Consider the following 15,322-nt stretch of genomic DNA (forward strand, 5'->3'; position numbering starts at 1 on the left):
GAGGGAGGAGGGGGCGGCCGGAGGCGGAGGGAGGAGGGCGCGGTGGGAGGAGGAGGGAGGAGGGCGCGGTGGGAGGAGGAGGGAGTACCTCGGTGGAGGACGGACGACGGCGGCGGCTGTGGCGAACGACAGGTATCGGCGCGGGCGAGAGTGACTGAGAGGGAGAGTGAGTGAGAGAGGGTCGGCCGCGTGGGGAGGATATGATAGGGTTAGTAGTAGCGCGTGTGCGAGAAAAGCGCTACAGCTAAGGAGAATAGCAGTAGCGCTGGACGAGGATACGTGCTACTGCTAAGTTGGGCTAGCCATGTGCGCCCAGTTCAAACATAGCAGCACCGCTTTTTTCTAGTACGCGCTACTGCTAAAGTTATAACAGTAGCGCGGTTTATTTACACGCGCTTCTACTAAGTAGCAGTAGCGCATGATTTTGTCCAGCGCTACTGCTAAGATGTTGTGTATAAGTGTGACGCCCCCGATTCAATCGTACACTAATCATGCACGCAAACGTGTACGATCAAGATCAGGGACTCACGGGAAGATATCACAACACAGCTCTAAAACATAAATAAGTCATACAAGCATCATAGTACAAGCCAGGGGCCTCGAGGGCTCGAATACAAGTGCTCGATCATAGACGAGTCAGCGGAAGCAACAATATCTGAGTACAGACATAAGTTAAACAAGTTTGCTTTAAGAAGGCTAGCACAAACTGGGATACAGATCGAAAGAGGCGTAGGCCTCCCACCTGGGATCCTCCTAACTACTCCTGGTCGTCGTCAGTGGGCTGCACATAGTAGTAGGCACCTCCGGTGTAGTAGGAGTCGTCGTCGACGGTGGCGTCTGGCTCCTGGCTCCAGCATCTGGTTGCGACAACCAGGTAGAAAGGAAAGGGGGAAAAGAGGGAGAAAAGCAACCGTGAGTACTCATCCAAAGTACTCGCAAGCAAGGAGCTACACCACATATGCATGGGTATATGTGTAAAGGGCCATATCGGTGGACTAAACTGCAGAATGCCAGAATAAGAGGGGGATAGCTAATCCTGTCGAAGACTACGCTTCTGGCAACCTCCATCTTGCAGCATGTAGAAGAGAGTAGATGGTAAGTTCACCAAGTAGCATCGCATAGCATAGACCTACCCGGCGATCCCCTCCTCGTCGCCCTCTTAGAGAGCGATCACCGGGTTATATCTGGCACTTGGAATGGTGTGTTTTATTAAGTATCCGGTTCTAGTTGTCATAAGGTCAAGGTACAACTTCGGGTCGTCCTTTTACCGAGGGACACGGCTATTCGAATAGATAAACTTCCCTGCAGGGGTGCACCACATAACCCAACACGCTCTATCCCATTTGGCCGGACACACTTTTCTGGGTCATGCCCGGCTGCGGAAGATCAACACGTCGCAGCCCCACCTAGGCACAACAGAGAGGTCAGCACGCCGGTCTAAATCCTATGCGCGCAGGGGTTGGGCCCATCGCCCATTGCTCACCTGCACGTTGCGTATGCGGCCGGAGAGCAGACCTAGCAACCTCCATTACAAAGGAAGTCATGTTACACGGTCCAACCCGGCGCGCGCCGCTCAGTCGCTGACGTCAAGAAGGCTTCGGCTGATACCACGACGTTGAGTGCCCATAACTGTTCCCGCGTAGTTGGTTAGTGTGTATAGACCAAATGGCCAGACTCAGATCAAATACCAAGATCTTCATAAGCGTGTTAATTGATCTAACCATGGACACCGACCAGGGCCAGGCCCACCTCTCACCTGGGCGGTCTCAACCTGCCCTGTCGCTCCGCCACAAAGATCCACCCAGAGGGCCGTCGGGACAAAGGTCCTTTCAGCCCCCCATCCTTGAATCACTCGCGGGTGCACCACGAGCCGACCCGACTTTAGTCACCACATGTATAATGTATAAAGTATATAGTATAAACCCGTGATCACCTCCCAAGTAATCACAGCCCGATAGTATAGCACAGCAGACGGACAAGAATGTAGGGCCAATGATGGAATACTAGCATCCTATACTAAGCATGTAGGATTGCAGGTAAAGGTAACAACAGTAGTAGCAAAGACAGGGTATGCATCAGGGTAGGATTAACGAAAAGCAGTAACATGCTACACTGCTCTAATGCAAGCAGTAGAGAGAAGAATAGGCGATATCTGGTGATCAAGGGGGGGCTTGCCTGGTTGCTCTGGCAAGAAGGACGGGTCGTCAACACCGTAGTCGAACTGGGGGTCACCGGCAGCCTCGGGGTCTACCGGAAAGAAGTAACGGAGGGGGAACACAATAAATAATAGAGCAATCAAAGCATCACAAAGCGTAACATGGCAATACGCGGTGCTAGATGTGACCTAACGCAGTAGGAGGTGATACCGGCGAAGGGGGGAAACATCCAGGAAAGTATCCCCGGTGTTCCGCGTTTCGGACAGACGGACCGGAGGGGGAAAGTAGCGTGTTCGATATGCTAGGGGTGTGTGGCGGATGAACGGGCTGCGCATCCGGATTCTTCTCGTCTTTCTGAGCAACTTTCGTGTATAAAGTTTTTCGATCCGAGCTACGGTTTATTTTCTACGAATTTTTAAAGATTTTAGTATTTTCTGAAATTATTTCTTATTTCGAATTAAACAGGAAAATTTACTATAGGCACCCAGGAATGTACCCAGCAGAAAGGTTGTGTGACTGACAGTGGGGTCCAGTGGCAGAGTTGACCGTGTAAATGTTTGAATAGTCAATTGATGAATAGTAACAACAGGTCCCGGATGTCATAGACTGTGATATCTTTAATTTTAACTTAGCATTTTAATTTAGTAAATAGGGTCCACATGCCATTGGTACACCAGGCTAACTAAACATGTTAGCACTAACTAATTGGGATGGCCCCATGTGCCAGAGGCACATACGTGCACTTGCCTGTGCACACACGCACATCACGCAGGCACATGGCCATGGCCACGGCCACTGTCGAGGCCAGCACAGGAGCTACGAGGGAAGGGCGCGGGCGCGAGGGGGGAAAGCGGAACGGCGGGCGGCGGCAGCCGAAGGCGGCTGGAGACGGCTCGGTCGGAAGTGGGGAGAGTAGGCAACGACGGCAGCAGCAACAGGCAGTGCGTGGGGCAGCGGCGAGGCCAAGGAGCCGAGTGGCGCGCGCGGTCGTGGGCAGAGGCGGCCGCCGGCGGCAGCGGCGCGGGCAAGGGCACAAGCCGGGGCGCGGTGGGGAGACTCGGCGGCCGCGGCGCAGCAGGGGAAGCAGGGCGGAGCGCTGCAGCAGGGTGGGGACGCATGACCACGAGTGCGCGATGGCCAGGAGCTGGGGCGCGACGGTGATGATGGCCTAAGGCACTAGATGCGAAGGGGAAAGGGGGAGACGGGGGAGGACGAAGTTGCTGCTCACATCGGTGACGAGGAGCGACTCGGGGCAGCTGGAGGAGGTCGAGGGGGCCGGTGAGGCTCGGTCGACGGCGGATCGAGGCCGCGACCGAGGCAGATTCCGGCGAGGGGGAACGGGCACGGGCGCCGTTGCTGCAGCTCCTCCGCCCCAATCCGGTGGTGTAGTCGACAAAGGCGACGACGGCGCTTCTCTTGGCCTCTTCCTGGTCGGCAAGGAGGCCGTTGGCCATGACGGCGATGAGGCAGTGGTGGCGATGGTGTTCGAGATCGAGCAAATCGAGCGGAACGGCTCGAGGAGGAAGAAAATGAGGGGGCTAGGGTTTCGGGGGTGTCGAGGGTGACCTATATGCGCCGGGGATGCGGCGGATGGCCGCCGCGTGGCCATCCGCGGTGCGGACACACGCGCTGCCTCCAACGCACCCTCGATGAACAGGTGAAGGAGACGACGGTGGAGGTGGGCTGGGCCAGCACTATTGGCAGTAGGCCTAAGTGCACGGTAGAGTAGGGCTTTTCCCTTTTATTTACTCTTTTCAGTTATTAGCTTCTGTTTTTATTCGTTTTAGATTATTTAAACATTTTATAAAATTGTGCTTTCTCCACCATAATTACCTATACATTATTTGGCTCCACCCGAACATTTATTTTTAATATTTGAAAACTTTTATTGTTTGCCTTTATTTTAAATTTAAGTCTGAACTGGGTTTTGAACTGATGCGAGTTTATCAATAGTAACCGAGGTGACGTGGCATCATTAGCGAAGGTTCACTGTAGCTTAATTATCCAGGCGTTACAATTCTCCTCCACTACAAGAAATCGAGTAGGGGGAAGGGATTTGGTTACGAAATTCTAACGAGTGTTCTTGGTCTTAGTTGCTCTTCTCGAAGAGGTCGATCAGTTACATTGATGTCTTCATTTCTATGCTTCAGGTCATCATGATGAAGTCGGCATCCTTTCTTCGAGAACTCCATCGTACTTATGAGAGAAAAAGGGTGCGTATTCCGGGAGAACACACCTATGCAAGGTTGACTATCTGGTCGGCAACATCGAGGAAGGTGGCGGAAAGTAACTCTCGAATTGAAACTTAAGGAAATATCGAGAGCAAAGTAAGGAGGTATCCTGGGAAGTTTCAAGCGGGCAGGCAATCGTTCGATGCCTGTTATAGGGCATGAAAGGGGTTCAAAGCAACGAGAATAAGTATTGCGTCTGATACCAGAATAGATCACTAGGAAGGTGGCTCGTGAATTACATATGAAGCCAAGCGTGGGGAATAACTTTGGAAACAGGGGGTGTATAGGAGAGTCAGGTTTCGATCCTGTGGAACTGTGGGTTATGGGCCCACCATGTGGGTTAAAAGTAGGAGGAGCGGTGACATCTTGCATGGTCATGATGGCAAGGCATGTCAGAGGATAGCCTGTCGATTATGTCGGCAACAACGTCGGTACCAAGGGCGAGGGACGAAGAGAACCATTTTCCTGCTCGTTGAACGAGGCAGACCAATAAGCAAAGTTCTCGTCCATCGGTGGCTACCGGAATGTCATCAACAATAGTAACAGGGTTTTGCTGACAGAATTGTACACCGAGGTGTTTACATAAGCAGGAGAATATTACTGCTTAGATCATATAGATCACGAGAAACGTTAAACCAAGCAATGGAAAGGAAAATATGGTTATCAGATTAAACAGAACAATGGAAAGGAAAATGTGTTTAAACACATATTTCAGGGGCATATCCTTCCCAAGGACAAGCAGAGCCTGATATCTGTGACACGATATAATGTAGAAAACCCTTTAGGTAAGGGGAGAGAAACTTCATGACACTACCCATACATCGGTGTTTGGATAATTGAGCAAGAAACATTTAGCATTGGGCTTCAAATGTTCTTGTTGAAAATCGGCGTACCACAGACATGCTTTGAGATAGCATTGACATGGTCTTCAAGCAAAGGTCGGACTTGGATATACAAAGGATTCATCAGGATCAACTTATAGAATAAGTCTCACAATTTCCTCATGGAAGATTGGTTAACCTTGCTAAGATGGAAACTATAACAATAGGTCCTTCGGCCAGGTGTGCCAGGCATGACATCACCTTACCGAGTCATATAAAGACCAATGTTGTGACTCTTGGAAAGTGTTCCAACCATCATATCTGACCGAGATTCAGATCTGATTGGCGTTAGGATAACTCAGATTCAGGATGCCTGAGAAGAAAGTGCAACACAAATTGTCGAGATGACATTGTAAGGTTCTCGGGGAAATGAACTATGGAAGCGAGTTCCGAAACAAGAGTTCATCATTAAACTAAGGAGAGGATGAGGAGGTGGCTGAAGGACTCAGCGACAATCCCTTGAGATTTCCAAAAAGATGGATTTCCACAATCATGTGAACAAGGAGATAACATTTGTCAGATCAATTGATATAATGATGTATGTTCGAGGAAAACATACACAATTAAACATTGGTTGAAAGGTGCACCCGAGATATGGGCTTAGGTAGGAATGATGTCAGAATGGTGTTAATGGTCTAAGAATGAAATATCGACCATTAACTTCAAAGCAATAGGGTTGCCAGAAGTACAGAACCCAAGCAGCACGGTTCACGTGTTGGTATCCCGGTTAGAATCAATACGGGGACCAAGAAAGAATGGTGAGGGTGAGAAGTATCACAATACCAAGAACTCTCAAGACGTGGTGAAATTCTCACGACATTCTTGACATAAAAGATGGTAATACTCCAAGGTAAAGAAGAACAAATGCTGGGTAGCAAGGATCTCAAGGTATACACAAAACACGAACAAGTTTGTGTTGAACGGAAGGCAATAAAGTGGTCGATGATAACACAAATCATCGAGGGAAGGATGGTATTTCTCATCATGAATTCGATTGGTATCCTGGAAGGAGTTAAAATGTTGATGATGATCACGACAAATTTTGTTGAGAGGCTCCATGAAGATGCAATCGCTCGGCGACGACATCAAGCCAAGGGAATGGTGAAGCAAAAGGCTATTATAACCATAGATAAGATGTCATCTCAGAATTTAGAGTTGTCTCTCAAGACAAACAATATGATGGTGAAAGTTCGATGTAAGCTTAGAGCACTGTCGGGATTGTGTCCCGAGGATGAAGGACATAGGTAGAATGGTCAAGCAGTCAACCTGACAATGATGATCTAGTCAATCAGCTGGGAATGACACGATCGAGTACAAACTCGTAAGCAATGAAGATTACTAAGAGTTGTTGAATCACAGTGCGGACTCGATTCAGTTATCGGTGTCCTTGAGTGTTTAATGACTTAGAGCCCGTGAAAAAATTGGAATCAGTGAGAATGTAGTACTTGATGGAGAACTCATAAGAAGTTATGCAGTTCCGTGATAATCTTGAGATACCAGGGTGTAATACTCGGCGAAAGATCAAAGTAAAGGTTGGACTGGTGTATTGATCCACAGAAGACAAATACTCACATTGCCCGAGAAATGGGATCAAAGAAGAACAATATGGTCGGAAAGCACGATTGCAAAAGACCAAATCCCAGATATAAGATGAAATTATATCAAGCAGATAATTATTGCTACGAGAAGCTTCCATGACAAGCTCTACATCGTGTCCATGGGCATGAACTCAAAGTTCAAGGTCGACTCCCACTTCTTCAATGTATAACCTTCCATTCACCTCTCTTTTTTAAATGACATTAGTTGTTAAAAGTTTTACCTGGTGCAATACCAGATAAGTATGACCCGTGAAATCTTTCGAGTTCACACAGAATAGTGAAGGTGTTGGTTCAACCCAACAGGGCATCTTAGAACATATACCGTGAACTTTAGGATCAATTTAACGCATGCTCGAAGCAGAGCATGGTTGACAAAAAGCATAGGATATAGCTTGCCAAAGGCAGAAGACACAATTTACCAAAAGCATTATGTATCAGGGGAGAAACTTTCAAGGTTATTGGATATGAAGGACACAGTCGGATAATAACCAAGCAATTGGTCTTGCGGACCACAAGGAATCTGATGTGAGTATCGGTACTCAATCAGAAGGAAAGAGAATGCAAAGGCATCAGATTATAGAAACAACTGACTAATTCAAAGCTCAAATGCAAATGAATTATGATTTCCAATCAAGGGATCAGAAGCAAATGCTCTGATTAAGAATGGATAAGTTGAATAGACTTAGGGGTACATTCGACGTCAACTTGATTGGTCGAGGACCAGCTCATGTTCAAAATGACGTCTGAGTCAGAAGGATGAATTCTAGGATCTGATTGAGGATTGCGAGCATTCGCAAATTATCGAATCAAGTGACTCGAAATGATAAAGGCAAAGGACATCCATGAATATTGCTAGTCATTTGGAATTAACCAAAATGCAGGCAGACAAGCATTTCAAGAGCCATAGGCTAATGAGGATTCTCGAAAGATCGGATAGTATTTCAAAGAATTTTGTGAAACACATGAACAACTGGGGATGAGCGGATACTCGGTAAGAGCGACAATTATCCGTAGGGGTATTCAGGTGGCAAAGAACTGCAAGGCACAAAGTATTCTCGGAACAATAGAGAGAATTTCGGTGTATCTTGTAAAAACAAGATCAACTGGGGATGAATGTATGAACGACAAATGTAGGTAGTTATCCATAAGGATACATCGGTGATAGGGAATTGTAAAAGCGATGGCACATAGTCTCAAGAGAACATCGTAGGGTGTCTTCGGATTCTTCTGGTGAAACAAGCGATCGTTCGGACCGAGGGGCTCTCCGGGAGAAAGTATTTACGAGAACCTAGAGTTAGAGTTTAGTAAAATCATTTAACCCGAATAGAAGAGATGATCAGAAGTCCCAGAGTATAGGTCGAGGAATAAAAGATCCTAATACCACCCAATGGCGACGTGGGCCCGTAAGCCGCACAGCCATGTTAGTAAAAGTTTTGCAATGACTAGACTCAACTTCGGCCAAAGAGCGTGGAAGGGGGATTCCTACAGGCAGTCGGCTCTGATACCAACTTGTGACGCCCCCGATTCAATCGTACACTAATCATGCACGCAAACGTGTACGATCAAGATCAGGGACTCACGGGAAGATATCACAACACAACTCTAAACATAAATAAGTCATACAAGCATCATAATACAAGCCAGGGGCCTCGAGGGCTCGAATACAAGTGCTCGATCATAGACGAGTCAGCGGAAGCAACAATATCTGAGTACAGACATAAGTTAAACAAGTTTGCCTTAAGAAGGCTAGCACAAACTGGGATACAGATCGAAAGAGGCGCAGGCCTCCTGCCTGGGATCCTCCTAACTACTCCTGGTCGTCGTCAGCGGGCCTGCACGTAGTAGTAGGCACCTCCGGTGTAGTAGGAGTCGTCGTCGACGGTGGCGTCTGGCTCCTGGGCTCCAGCATCTGGTTGCGACAACCAGGTAGAAAGGAAAGGGGGAAAAGAGGGAGAAAAGCAACCGTGAGTACTCATCCAAAGTACTCGCAAGCAAGGATCTACACTACATATGCATGGGTATATGTGTAAAGGGCCATATCGGTGGACTGAACTGCAGAATGCCAGAATAAGAGGGGGATAGCTAGTCCTGTCGAAGACTACGCTTCTGGCACCTCCATCTTGCAGCATGTAGAAGAGAGTAGATGGTAAGTTCACCAAGTATCATCGCATAGCATAAACCTACCCGGCGATCCCTCCTCGTCGCCCTGTTAGAGAGCGATCACCGGGTTATATCTGGCACTTGGAAGGGTGTGTTTTATTAAGTATCCGGTTCTAGTTGTCATAAGGTCAAGGTACAACTCCGGGTCGTCCTTTTACCGAGGGACACGACTATTCGAATAGATAAACTTCCCTGTAGGGGTGCACCACATAACCCAACACGCTCGATCCCATTTGGCCGGACACACTTTTCTGGGTCATGCCCGGCCACGGAAGATCAACACGTCGCAGCCCCACCTAGGCACAACAGAGAGGTCAGCACGCCGGTCTAAATCCTATGCGCGCAGGGGTCTGGGCCCATCGTCCATTGCTCACCTACACGTTGCGTACACGGCCGGAGAGCGGACCTAGCAACCTCCATTACAAAGCAAGTCACGTTACGCGGTCCAACCCGGCGCGTGCCGCTCAGTCGCTAACGTCAAGAAGGCTTCGGCTGATACCACGACGTCGAGTGCCCATAACTGTTCCCGCGTAGTTGGTTAGTGCGTATAGACCAAATGGCCAGACTCAAATCAAATACCAAGATCTCGTTAAGCGTGTTAATTGATGTAACCACGGACACCGACCAGGGCCAGGCCCACCTCTCACCTAGGCGGTCTCAACATGCCCTGTCGCTCCGCCACAAAGATCCACCCAGAGGGCCGTCGGGACAAAGGTCCTTTCAGCCCCCGATCCGTGAATCACTCGCGGGTGCTCCACGAGCCGACCCAACTTTAGTCACCACATGTATAATGTATAAAGTATATAGTATAAACCCGTGATCACCTCCCAAGTGATCATAGTCTGATAGTATAGCACAGCAGACAGACAAGAATGTAGGGGCACTGATGGAATACTAGCATCCTATACTAAGCATGTAGGATTGCAGGTAAAGGTAACAACAGTAGTAGCAAAGACAGGCTATGCATCATGGTAGGATTAACGGAAAGCAGTAACATGCTACACTACTCTAATGCAAGCAGTAGAGAGAAGAATAGGCGATATCTGGTGATCAAGGGGGGGGCTTGCCTGGTTGCTCTGGAAAGAAGGACGGGTCATCAACACCGTAGTCGAACTGGGGGTCACCGGCAGCCTCAGGGTCTACTGGAAAGAAGTAACGGAGGGGGAACACAATAAATAACAGAGCAATCAAAGCATCACAAAGAATGGCAATACACGGTGCTAGATGTGACCTAACACAGTAGGAGGTGATACCGGCAAAAGGGGGAAACATCCGGGAAAGTATCCCCGGTGTTCCGCGTTTCGGACAGACGGACCGGAGGGGGAAAGTAGCGTGTTCGATATGCTAGGGGTGTGTGGCGGATGAACGGGCTGCGTATCCGGATTCTTCTCGTCGTTCTGGGCAACTTTCATGTATAAAGTTTTTCGATCCGAGCTACGGTTTGTTTTCTATGAATTTTTAAAGATTTTAGTATTTTCTGAAATTATTTATTATTTCGAATTAAACAGGAAAATTTACTATAGGTACCCAGGAATGTAACCAGCAGAAAGGTTGTGTGACTGACAGTGGGGTCCAGTGGCAGAGTTGACCCTGTAATTGTTTGACTAGTCAATTGATGAATAGTAACAACGGGTCCCGGATGTCATAGACTGTGATATCTTTAATTTTAACTTAGCATTTTAATTTAGTAAATAGGGTCCACATGCCATTGATACACCAGGCTAACTAAACATGTTAGCACTAACTAATTGGGATGGCCCCATGTGCCAGAGGCACATACGTGCACTTGCCTGTGCACACACGCACATCACGCAGGCACATGGCCATGGCCACGGCCACTGCCGAGGCCAGCACGGGAGCTACCAGGGAAGGGCGCGGGCGCGAGGGGGGAAAGCGGAACGGCGGGCGGCAACGGCCGAAGGCGGCTGGAGACGTCTCGGTCGGACGTGGCGAGAGTAGGCAACAACGGCAGCAGCAACAGGCAACGCGTGGGGCTGCGGCGAGGCGAAGGAGCCGAGTGGCGCACGCGGTCGTGGGCAGAGGCGGCCGCCAGCGGCAGCGGCACAGGCGGGGGCATGCGCCGGGGCGCGGTGGGGAGACTCGGCGGCCGCGGCGCAGCAGGGGAAGCAGGGCGGAGCCCTGCAGCAGGGTGGGGACGCACGACCACGAGCGCGCGATGGCCAGGAGCTGGGGCGCGACGGTGATGATGGCCTAACGCACTAGATGCGAAGGGGAAAGGGGGAGACGGGGGAGGATGAAGTTGCTGCTCACATCGGTGACGAGGAGCGACTCGGGGCAGCTGGAGGAGGTCGAGGGGGCCGGTGAGGCTCGGTCCACGGCGGATCGAGGCCGCGGCCGAGGCAGATTCCGGCGAGGGGGAACGGGCACGGGCGCCGTTGCTGCAGCTCCTCCGCCCCAATCCGGTGGTGTAGTCGACGAAGGCGACGACGGCGCTTCTCTTGGCCTCTTCCTGGTCGGCAAGGAGGCCGTTGGCCATGACGGCGATGAGGCAGTGGTGGCGATGGCGTTCGAGATCGAGCAAATCGAGCGGAACGGCTCGAGGAGGAAGAAAATGAGGGGGCTAGGGTTTCGGGGGGTGTCGAGGGTGACCTATATGCGTCGGGGATGCGGCGGATGGCCGCCGCGTGGCCATCCGCGGCGCGGACGCACGCGCTGCCTCCAACGCACCCTCGATGAACAGGTGAAGGAGACGACAGTGGAGGTGGGCTGGGCCAGCACTATTGGCAGTAGGCCTAAGTGCACAGTAGAGTAGGGCTTTTCCCTTTTATTTATTCTTTTCAATTATTAGCTTCTGTTTTTATTCATTTTAGATTATTTAAACATTTTATAAAATTGTGCTTTCTCCACCATAATTACCTATACATTATTTGGCTCCACCCGAACATTTATTTTTAATATTTGAAAACTTTTATTGTTTGCCTTTATTTTAAATTTTAAATCTGAACTGGGTTTTGAACTGACGCGAGTTTATAAACAGTAACCGAGGTGACGTGGCATCATTAGCGAAGGTTCACTGTAGCTTAATTATCCGGGCGTTACAATAAGATTTTCCCTAGTAGTGATAATCTGCATCTGTATAGCCCTGCAATACAGGATCACCACTTCCAAAGCATAGACAAGATGTAGAAGTACCCTTGAGATACCTCAGAATCTACTTCACTGCTTCCTAGTGAGTTTTACCTGGATTTTTCATGAACCAGTGTCCGTGTACAAAAGTAGGGGCACACCTTTGTACCCCTTTACTTGTGCACGGGCAGTCGGAGCCGCGCGCCACGGCCACACTAAGCAGGGCAGAGGAGGGGAGCCGAGAGAAGCCGAAGCACAAGATGGCCAAGGCAACGCCAAGACCAAAGATACCAAAGAGCGACAGGGCGAGGTGGACTCCCCCGGCAAGGCCCTTGCCGGGGCAGCCTCCGCGGCCCCGGCAAGGCTCTTGCCGGGGCAACTTGCCCGATGCTAACAGAGCGAGCCACCCTCAGCCTAGTGTCTTGTGGTAAGAGTAAGTTTCTGGACAGCACCTAGCATCAATAAAGAGACACCAGATTTTTACGTGGAAAACCCCTCAACTTGAGGGGGAAAACCACGGGCCGAAGCCACCCAAATCCTCTTCCACTATTATCAAATGTGGGATACAACAAGTTCTTCTCTAGACAGCACTAGAGGATCTCATACATCAAGATTTCTGAATCTTGGATGAACACAACACGGTTTGGGGCTCAAGAACTAGGGATTGGAACAATCTCACCAAAGATGGTGGAACCGAAGCTTGAAGGAGGCAAGGTAGTGGATCTGGACCATCACAACCTTGGGGAGGAGCTCCCTTTTCTTCTTCCTTCAATCTTCCTCTTCTTCCCTTGCTCTCTTAGTTTTCTCTCTTCTTCTCTCTTGGAGGATGAACTAATTTTCGTCACACTTGGTGGTGGCTGCTAGATGAAGGGTAAAGCATCCCCATCCACTCATGTGCAAAGTCCAAAATGACCCTAGATCATAACCCTAATGGGTAGTGGGCTTCTGCACCTCTTTGGGCTGCCTAAAAGGCCTCAAATGGTCATCTCCTCACAGCCCACATGAGGAGGATATCCCAACAACTTCTATTAGCCCAGCTTGTATGCACGATTGATACGTGCATCTTCTAGAATAAAAACATCAACTGATACGATATGATATGCAACAATAGTTAAAGAAACATCGATTGATAATAATATCTAGATGAGTTCTTGTATTGGGCTTTTCGGGAGATTAGAGGTCATCTAATCTAATATATGTTTTTCTATCCATGTCATATCTATATTTGGGAAAAAATAAGCAAAACAATCATAGGTAGAGCTGCAAACGAATCGACTTCGCGTGACTTCGACTAGTCTCAGCTCAAAATACTAAAATTCGAGCGAGCTCAAACTGAGTCAAACTCAAGGTGGCGCCGTGGAAAACTGACTTGTGCTCAGCTTATATTGATCTCGAGCTAGTTTCAAGCTAAATAAGTAGAAAAGTGGCTGACTTCAACTGAAGGTACAACAGTCTCATCATGTCCGTGATAGTTCATCTTGGACGAATTAGCAAGAGATCATGGATGAACTATAAACAGAAGAAAATAAAAGTGCGTTCCCTCTCAAAGTTTGGCTAAAAATAGTAAGATATTTAATCCACGTGACCACGAACCATTTAAGGGCCTAAATATTGTTCCTAAGCTTCCATGGTTGCTAGTGTATAAAATGAACAAAAATCATACACAACATATATGGTAATAAATTATCTTAATTATTTTTAATATATATACATTGGGCTTGATTAATATAATTATATTATATCAAGCTATCAAAGTAAAATCAAGTGATTTAGTGTTGCCTCAAGATTGGTTCGTTTCTCGACCGAGCTACATAAAGTGATCATACTTAGTTTATTTATTTTTAAGTCAAGCCAAAAGACAAGTCGATCTCAAGCGGCTCATGGCCTCGAGCCTTTCTTGAACCCCAGTCGTAGGTAACCCCCACTGTTTCAACAAAAGAAAATAGGAGGATAGAACTTGAACATAATTTTGTTTAGGTGTATTTGAACCAACTAGGTCCAGACAATCCTTTTGGTTTAGGGGGGCTTTGGCCCAACCGGCACTAGAGAGCCGAATGGCATCACTTGTTTGGGCTGAATGCAGTGGAGCCCGTCAGAGCGTATATGGCCAGGCCCAGGCATATACAGCAGCAGCAGCTGAAGAAGAAAGAAGAACAGAAGGCAAGCACAAACCCTCGACGAGACGGCGGCGAGAGGCCGGAGCGCAATGCCGCTCCGATTCCTCGGCCGGATCTGCGGCGACGCCGTCGGATCGGCGGCGCGGAGGCTCCGGGTACGTAACCTCCCCACCTCCCCCTCTCTCCCTCGCTTGGCGCGCGGTGCGTGTTGGACGGATTAAGCGCACGGCCATGGCTAATCGATCGACCGACCTGCAGGGAAACCTCGGCGACGAGATGCGGGAGCTCTCCCAGCACAGGTTATTCGATTCGGCTCTTTCCGATTGCTCTTCTGTTTCACCAAGCATCCGCCTTTGGTTCGGCTCAAATGAAATCCCGTTCCGTCCGGTGGCAGGTGGTTCGTCCAGTTCCGCGCGGAGAGGGATTTCTACGCCGGGGTCTGCAGCGAGGCCGCCGGCTCCGCGCGGAGGCTGAGGAAGAACATCCAGCACGAGACGGAGAGATTCGGCCGCGGCCTCTGGCAGCAAAAGTTTGTTTCCTAGGTAGCTACTGTCTCCATGGATGTTAATTATAACCAAGTTTTAATCACCTTTTGCACTGATGCTTTGATTTCGTTATAACACCCAGGATGTATACATAGTAGCACATCACTTCATTTCATCCAAGAAACCACTTCAAGTATAGGCCTTTAATTCGGTTCCTCTCCCTGAACCCTGATGGGGCTGCCTGTGCGGTCTGTTCTGTTCTGTTCTGTTCCATGTGGTGACATCGCAGTCAAATTCGACTGGAATGTGTTTAGTTTTCCCAAACATACTTGAATCAATCGTGTCGCTGCACTGCCTGTAGCTATATATGGAAATTATGTTGCTCACACTGCGGTCATTGGAAGCTTCGGGTTGGATTAATTACTCATGCACCATGACCATGACCATGGTGCAACAACTTTGGATGCATCTGAATGGGGCTGTCCTAACTAGCACGTACGTACGAACGTGCCGCATTAGAATTAGAATCTTAGCATAATTAGGTTTTTCTGTAATTTGCTAACCACACTGGGTTCCTTGATATAGCGTCCAACATTCTAATCAATAT

This window comes from Triticum aestivum, chromosome 4D, assembly GCF_018294505.1.
Source record: "Triticum aestivum cultivar Chinese Spring chromosome 4D, IWGSC CS RefSeq v2.1, whole genome shotgun sequence".
Classification (NCBI taxonomy): Eukaryota; Viridiplantae; Streptophyta; class Magnoliopsida; order Poales; family Poaceae; genus Triticum; species Triticum aestivum.